Source organism: Panthera uncia (genome assembly GCF_023721935.1).
Source record: "Panthera uncia isolate 11264 chromosome B2 unlocalized genomic scaffold, Puncia_PCG_1.0 HiC_scaffold_24, whole genome shotgun sequence".
NCBI classification, from domain to species: domain Eukaryota; kingdom Metazoa; phylum Chordata; class Mammalia; order Carnivora; family Felidae; genus Panthera; species Panthera uncia.
Window position 1 is genome coordinate 97,242,209 of NW_026057580.1, and position 9,128 is coordinate 97,251,336.

The window sequence follows — 9,128 nt, forward strand, 5'->3', positions numbered from 1 at the left end:
TATATATATATATATATATATATATATATATATATATATATACGATATATTCCTTTAATTAATTTTAAAAACTTTTTCCAAAAAGAACCTTCAGTAAATAAGTAGTGGCTGCTGGATATGGCTTGCAACTGGGTGGCAGGTCAGCAAGAAAAGAATTCCAAAGCAGAGGGCTTTCTGAAAGCATAATTATACATATTGAACATAACAAAAGGAAAATAGTTTTTAAGGTAGCAAATCCTTAAGAGAATTTGGATAATGTGGGTGCTATTCTTCACATTTTTCTATGGCTAATTAGAGAGAACTGGGAAACACACAATGCGGCCCACAGCCCTGCCAACCCATTATGGGCACTTCTAATTTCAGATAAATGAAGCCCTTAGTTACCACCCCCAGCTTGTCTTAGAACTCGCATTGTATTATCAGAGTAGATGAGTAAAAATAATAGCCTTCTGAATATCTACAAAGGGTACCTTTCTCTTATTAGCAAATACTTAACAAGTTCAAATCACATCTCCATGTGAATGAAGCCACTCCCAAATTTACTTGGCTCTTGAAAATCTAATTTTTCAGCCTTTTCCCCTTTATACAGAAAATGTGATGTTTGGCTGGGCAGCTTAAAGCACACACAGTTTCATGAGTATGTAACTAGAAAAAATTAATGGTTATGTAAAATCTCAGATATATAGACATATACCTTCTGATTAGGAAATAAAGTGTGTGTATTTCTCATTTTAAAAAGCATTCATGAAAAAACATTCATAATAATATTTATTGATCCAAACATATATAAACTTAAATATATGCTAAAAAAAAAATCACCAGTTGTCCCCTTTGTAAAACTCTTTATTAAATAAAACTATGATGTTAATTAAAAAAAAAAGATGTACATGATGGGAAATATTAAATTTCATGATCAGTGTGAAATTTGAGGAAGGAAAAACTCAAGACCATTACATTTGAGTTGAAGGTCTCATTAAGAGATTTCATCACTAAGTTTACTGCATTTATATAAATATAATGACAACGTTTGCAAAATGCCCCCAAGAAACCTAAAGGAAAGTGAAAATGGAGAAAAGTGTGATTTTAAACATCAGACCTGAAAGCATAAAGATATATTGTTACGGTTTCCATTATCACTGACATTTGATTTTCTGTCGAACAAACTTAAAGGCTCCTATTAGTTGTGATGCTTCAGAACTTAGCAAAGGAGGTGCCATTCATTTTCTCTCACTTCTTAATCACTCCAGGATTCCATGAACTGTCTCCTGCCCAGTGAGAACTACCCAGACCAGAGATTAAAATGCAGCTGTTTATAGCCTAGGTAGGAGGCCAACCGGATCAGATGAAAGCCGGCATAGAGGAGAGAAAGGTGGTCCTATTGGAGAGGCAGCGTATTGATACTACTAAGACCTCTAGGGAGAAGGCTGAGATCCAAATCCCAGCACCGGCATTTACCAGAGGGTGATTTGCCCAAGTACCTTAACATCTCCAAAAGCCAATGTTTTTGTTTGTTTGTTTGTTTGTTTTTTATTTTTGTGGGGTTTCTTGTTGTTGTTGCAAAATTGAGACAGTAGTATTTATTTCATAGTGTTATTGTAAGGGTTAATTGGCATAGAGTAAACACTTAATGTATGCCAGTTGTTTAAATATTTGTGGCTCAGCTACTAACTTTTTATGTAACTCTGAGCAAGACATGAACCTCTGGGCCTTTTATAAACTCATTTATAAACTGAGAGTTGAAAAAAGTGAGCCCTACGTTTCCTTCAAACTTGGATACTCTGTGATTCTTACTGAGTGACCTCAGTTTCATCATCTTTATAATGGGCATAATCGCACTAACTTCATAAAGTTTTTGAGAGGATACAGTGAATTAAGACCAGTAGAAATTCTTAGAACAGTGCTGTTCTAAGTGCTTAATACACCTTCACCATGATGCTACTGCTGAAGAAAGATGATGAGTATTACTTCATTGGTAAATAGTGGGTAGATGTAAAACATCCAGTATCAGATTGATTATATTATCTCTCCTTTCCCAGTCAGTGCCAGAATTACCAATATTTTATCTTCTAAACATTCTTCAAGACTAAACACATTCAAGGGGAGCCTGGGTGGTTCAGTTGGTTTAGCACCTGGCTCTTGATTTCAGCTCAGGTCTTGATCTCAGGGTCGGTCGTGGGCATGAAACCTGCTTTAAAAAAAAAAAAAAAAAGATTAAACACATTCATTTCTCACTAAGAAATATGTAGAGACTTCCCAGCATAGGTACCCCAGGGTGCAAAGACTTTCGTTTTCACTTTTGGTATTACTGTTTTAAGAATTAACTGACTCATTTATGGCGACCCTCTCTCTTTGAGAGCCTGGATATGAGCACTTTTGGTGAGCGATCTCATTCTTAAAAAAGTATAGCACTCAAATCCCACACGTGGCAAGCTCATTAAATTTACCTGGAGTGTCCTCTGCTTCAAATTATGTTAAATAAGACATAATTTCATCAAGTAACTCAAACATGCTAACATTTAATCGACACATGAAGAAAAATTTTGATTTATCCAGAACTGTGATTTGCATAGGTCATTTCCTACGTTTTTATAAAATGCTGCACAGAATTAAATAAGCCAGTCGAGTCAAATGAAGCGGTGAGTGTGTTATAAATAGCCACCAGAATTATACTTCAGATGTTAACTGGTTTGTCCTGATTTAATAATGAATTACATCATTTGACAAATGAGATAAGACCTTCACCTTTAGCTTTCTGATCCAAACTTCTAATAGTTGAAATGTATTATTACCATCTGGTGTCTGGCCTCTGAAATGCTCCGGTGATGTCTGCCTCATTTCAAGTAGTCAGGGCTTGTCTGCCAAAAAAGCACTCTCCTAAGCATCTTGATTGGCAGGCCCAGAGAGAAGGCTAAGAACCCACTGAACCGTGGAGATACACCGAGAGCTCTGTAGAAGTTTCCTCTGGTTCAAGGCAGACTCATTTTCTTAGTTTGTGCTACAAAGACCTCGTCACTACCAAAGTTGTTCTTATTTTGGATCTGAATCCTGAAGGATGCAGTTCCTACCCTTTGAACGTATGTTTGAACCTCCTTTAAGCCATTTGGTCCCCTTTACAAAACGTTACCTTTAATCTTCAGGTAAAATAATTTGAGAATGAAGCCAAGAGTGCTATGTAGCCTGGAGTTTTAACTCAGTGAAGCCACGTGAATCTGGCAATTGTTTAGCACTATTATTCTAGGTTCTGGGGAAAGTCAAGGTGAGTCCTATGGCTTTCAAGAAACTTACCGCAAGGTAGGAAGGACGGAATCAACACACACAAAACCATAGCCAATGCCAAAGATGAAGGTGAAAGTCAGTGCCAAAACAGAGTGGCACAGACTTTAGGTGCCATCAGTTTTCATGGTACATATAAAAGAAAATTTCAGAGTGAAATTTAGGAAAACAATTAGAAATGAAATGCAAATAACAAGATGGAGAGTGATTTAGAGTAGAAAAATATCTGTGTCTTACTAGATTTGAATGACTTAGAAATGCCAAACCCAGGCGAAACAGAAGTTTCCAATAATAATGGCTGCACCAGGACAAGACCTATCCAAAAGATACTTAATATTAAGTCCCTGTTTGTCTATGGGGAGGCTGAGAGGGAGAGAATTTAAATAATCTACCTATAATCACTCAGCCAGCAAGCGGTAGAGCAGAGATTCAAGTCCAGGCTTGAGGGTTCTAGAGACTCCTCACAGCTCCACTTAGTAACCATTTCCCACTTTGGTTGACTCTACTAAGGTCATCACACATTTGAGAGTGAAAGGCAAAGCTATAAATAAGTCTACTTGGGCAATGGGCAGGAACCAAGACAATCTAGAGCCACCTGGAATGTATGGTCCACCCTCTCTCTACACATCTCCATTCCCAGCCATCTACCAGATACTCAAAGCTTCCAGCCGGTTGCTTATTTCTTGGAGCAAATTGATTAACATCTTATAATTGTCAGAAGTTCTTCTGTTTTAGAAGAGCCCACAAGGGAGGCGCCTGGGTGGCTCAGTCGGTTAAGCGTCCGACTTCAGCTCAGGTCACGATTTCGCGGTCCGTGAGTTCGAGCCTCGCGTCGGGCTCTGGGCTGATGGCTCAGAGCCTGGAGCCTGCTTCCGATTCTGTGTCTCGCTCTCTCTCTGCCCCTCCCCCGTTCATGCTCTGTCTCTCTGTCTCAAAAATAAATAAACGTTTAAAAAAAATTAAAAATAAAAGAGCCCACAAGGAAACAGGTCCAATGAAATGAATCACTAAGAGCGAAATTTCAAGTAGTCAGGTACCTGATAATGAGAACTATTTCAAAGCAGCACTATTTTCCTTACACCTGTCAGATCCCACCTCTCATAGAAGACATGGCCCGCTGAGTATTGAAGCATTAGTGATCAGCTACATAGGTGTATCGATGGATTCACAGGCAAACACTGAATTAATGAGGCAGAAATAAAACGTGTTCTGCCCAAGATGTTCAACACTACCCTAGATCTCTATTAGAATATCATATCCAATTCAGAACTCAACTTAAGGAAAAATATGGAAATTTAGAAGGCTTTCAAAAGAGACTAAAGATTAAAACAAAATTATAAGTACTTTCAAATGTTTAAAGATAACACAATATATGTTTTTCAATCTAAGAATGTATGTCTTCGGGGCGCCTGGGTGGCTCAGTCGGTTAAGTGTCCGACTTCGGCTCAGGTCATGATCTCGCGGTCCGTGAGTTCGAGCCCCACGTCGGGCTCTGTGCTGACAGCTCAGAGCCTGGAGCCTGTTTCAGATTCTGTGTCTCCCTCTCTCTGACCCTCCCCCATTCATGCTCTGTCTCTCTCTGTCTCAAAAATAAATAAACGTTAAAAAAAAAATTTAAAAAAAAAAAAAAGAATGTATGTCTTCAACCCACCCAAGTTCACAAATCTCTAACAGATGCAGATAGGGACAGATTATCAAATCCCTTTGTACTGTTTATTTAAAATTTAAACTCAAACTCCTTTCTACCTCATGTAGGTATGAGATGTCCACAAGCAAAATTAATGGGGAAAAAGAGGCATAAGGGTGAGAGGATAGAATTAATACTAAAATAGGAAACAGGAAGGGTGCCTGGGTGGCTCAGCCAGTTGAGCGTCTGACTTCTGATTTCAGCTCAAGTCATGATCTCATGGTTATAAGGCAGAGCCCCTCATCGGGCTTCGTGCTGAGCGTGAAGCCTGCTTAAGGTTCTCTCTCTCCCTCTGCCCCTCTCCCCAACTGGCACTCTCCCTCTCTGAAATAATTTTTAAAAAGTTAAAATAGGAAACAGGAACAAGGAAAAACACCAGGCCAGAAATATATAAAAGTACTGTAGCCAGGCTCAGAGGCCCAGCATCCCTGACAGAATTGTTAGGATCCCAACGGGTTGCTAAGAAAGGTGAGGGAATCTCCCTTTCCCAGAAGCCTTTAAAAATAGGATCACATCTGTTGGGATGGGATAACGGTGGCGCTGCCTGACAAGACAGCTGCTTGAGCAAGCTTACAGCCTGCTAATGCTACCGCTTCTATTTTCGATTGTGAAAAGAGACGGATAACTTCAGTTCACCTAGCAAACTGGGACTGATGACGCCTATCATTTTCAGTTTGTTATAAAACTATTTTCATTGGGTTTTGCTATGCAGAGCTAGGTGACTAAGTTACGGAGGATATAGGTGAATTTACAGCAGAGGCTCAAACCTCACCTACCCATTTGTAATCGCTCCCCTATTATATCATATATAGCATATATATATATATGTGTGTGTGTGTGTGTGTGTGTGTGTGTGTATGCTATATATGATATAATATTATAAAACCAGAAAGTACTGAGTGTATGTCCTTCCTTATAAGAAAGTTACAGATAAAGCAATGTATATAATTCTACTTCTTAATTTTAACTGAGTAGTACTTGTATCCTGGGGATTGAGGTTACAGGAGAGCTGGATTGCATGAACCTTATTAAAAATTAGGCTCTGTCAGACCAGTATCCCAGTAAAAGAATATTTATCCTCTGGAGAGAATGTAGGCTTTGATTTGGTGTATCCACACTGCTCTCTCCATCACTGACATTTTGCTTTATGCTAAGCTATCAAGCTATTTGCTCCCACTCCATTTAATTGCACATATATTTGTCAAGCTCCTATTTTTTGCCAGGCACCGTGCCAGTAATACAAAGAGAAAAAGGTCACAATCTCTGACCTTGAAGAATGTGAATCTAAAAAAAGAAGCAAGCAGGTGGGTCCAGGTGTGGGGGACTTTACAGTAATGTAATTTTGGAGATGCATTGTAAGAAAAAGAATACAGAATTACGAATTTGAAATTAAGAGTAGAAGTAAACATTTATTGTAGAAAGAAAAGAAATCAGAACAACTTATAAGTTTTAAAATTCTGACAAATTCCAGGGACATCATAAAATCTAGGGGGAAAACTATTTTTTTTATTAAGTGCCTGGTTCACATCTGTAATTTTATCTGTCCTACCTTTTGATGCATATTAGTGACCCTGGCAAGAATTTGTCATATCATTCTCTGTAGAAAGAATAAAATGATAATTCAGTCATTCCTCTGTATGCTTGATCAAAATGTATTTTCTTTCTGGTTCACAACTCATTCATACTTATATAAGCAAATTTTCAGGATTGTTTCAAGTACAGAAAAACCTCAATCAAAGTTCTTTCATATGTGAAGTGTAAGAGCTGTGAGATTTCAGGGCAAATTTCCTTGTGTGTGAATAATTTTAAATAGTCTTTCAATTAGTGATACTTATGAATCAGTTTGTCACTGGTGTGCTTTGTGAAGGTATATTGTGAACATGATTTTCATCTCGTCAGTGTCAGTATTATATATTCTATTTAAAATGTTTTATTACTTATTTTTGAGAGAAAGAGACACAGAACATGAGCGGGGGAGGGGCAGAGAGAGAGGGAGACACAGAATCCGAAGCAGGCTCCAGGCTCTGAGCTGTCAGCACAGAGCCTGACATGGGGCTTGAACCCATGAACCGTGAGATCATGACCTGAGCCAAAGTCAGAGGTTTAACCAGCTGAGCCACGCAGGGGCCCCTGGTCTCAGTGCTTTAATAAATTAATTCATAGGTGTGAAAAGAAGTAATCTTTATATGTGTCCATATCAGAAGTTATTGATTTCTCAGGATATCTTTAATCTAAAATTTCTAAAGCATCTATCCAAATTGCAGTTAAAATAAAGTATTTTTGCTTTATCATCTTTTTGAATAAACTTTCCACATCTTGTTTGTGTTTATGTTTCTCTTTCACATGTTTGAAAACATATTTTAGAATCATTATACTGCCCTTCTCCCATCACCCTGACGCTCAGAGCAACAGTTTTCTGATTTCTTTTACCGTAATGCATTTTGCCTATTCTTGGACTTCATATAAATGGGTCATACAGTGTGTGATCTGTGTCTGTCTTATTTTGCTCAACCTAATGATTTTGAGGATCAACCACGTTGTTGATCTTGGTAGTGTGTCTTCGTAGTTTGTTCTGCTTTGTTACTGAGTATTGTTGCATTATACACATATACCACAATTTGTTTGTTTATCCTCCCATTGATGGACATTTGGGTTCTTTCCAGTTTGGGGCTATGATGAACATGGCTGCTTTAAACATTCTTGTACAAGTCTTTGTGTGGACATTGTATGCTTTCCTTTCTCTTGGGTAAATACCTGAAAATAGGGCTGCTGGGTCACAGGGTAAAAGCACGTTTAACTTTATGGGAGACGTGGCATATGTATTTAAAATACTCCATCTGTAAGGAAAACACAAAAACAAGGCATGTAACTGTGGCACAGCACTAAAATGCCAATGGATTTGGGTTTTGTAAAGGCAACTCTTCCTCCACCTGTCCTGTTCACCTATGGCTTCTCGTCCACCTTCATTCACTGATCCAGCCATGCACAATGACTTGCTGTTCCCTGAGCATGTGACTTAGTCTCTTCCCTTATAAGTCTCCCTACAAAGTACTTCCTCTGACTGGCTGCTCTTCTACTCTCCTTTATCTGCCTTCGCTATCCTTTAAGACTCAACATAGTCACTTTTTTTTCTATTTTGGGAGGGCTTTAAAACAACTTCCTTCAACCCCTCATCACCGCGATCAAGACTGAATGAAGGATCTCTCCTCGGTGATTCCATAGAAACTCATGTTTGTCCTAGAAATGTTTGGTTATTTGTCTGTCTTCACCACAAGACCAGAAGCTCCCTAACGGTGAAGTCCTGATCACTGTTAGAATCTAAGGCTTGCCAAAGTCTTGGCCCAAAGTAGGTGCTCAACAAATATTAGTTGAATAAATGAATAAATACTTGGATAGGCTTGATGTTGCCATTGGAAGTGGAGAGGTTTTTTTTTTTTATATACCTGTGTGATATTAGAGTGGGAATAAGCAGTTGGAATATAGGCCTTGAGTGTGAGTACTGGGCTTATGGTATGGGCAGGTGTACAGATATAGGAACATTCCTTACTCCTGGTCGTACTGTATATAGGTATGAGTTGAAAGTTTGAGATTGGATGAAATAACCTCGGAAAAGTTACCCTTCTTAAAAAATAATTAAAAGTTACAGGAGGGAACCAAACTGCAGTAGATTATGGGATAAGTGGGAAGAGAAGGAAGAAAAGCAAACTGTATGGACAACTAATTCAAGAAGTATGGTGCCTTGATGTCAAGTAGGCAATTAAGATGACATCTTAGGGGCGCTTGGGTGGCTTAGTCAGTTAAGTGTCCGGCTCTTCATATTGCCTCATGTCATGATCTCATAGTCATGAGATGAAGCCCCCGTGTGAGGCTCCACGCTGGGCATGGAACCTGTTTAAGATCCTCTCTGTCCCTCTCCTTTGGCCCCTCCACCCCTCGCGTGTGCGCTCTGCACTATTTTCACTTTTATTTTTATTAATTCAAGAAAAAAGTTAACTGAGTCTATTCTCAAAGTGAGGGAGCAGAGTCATTGGAGAGATGATATTATTTTAAAATATGACAGCCAAATGAGACAGTCTTTGTTTATACAGAGTTTTTTATGACGTCTCACCCCATTAAATCATGATTTTTTTTTTTACCACCCTTAATGACCATATTTTCATTTCAAGGC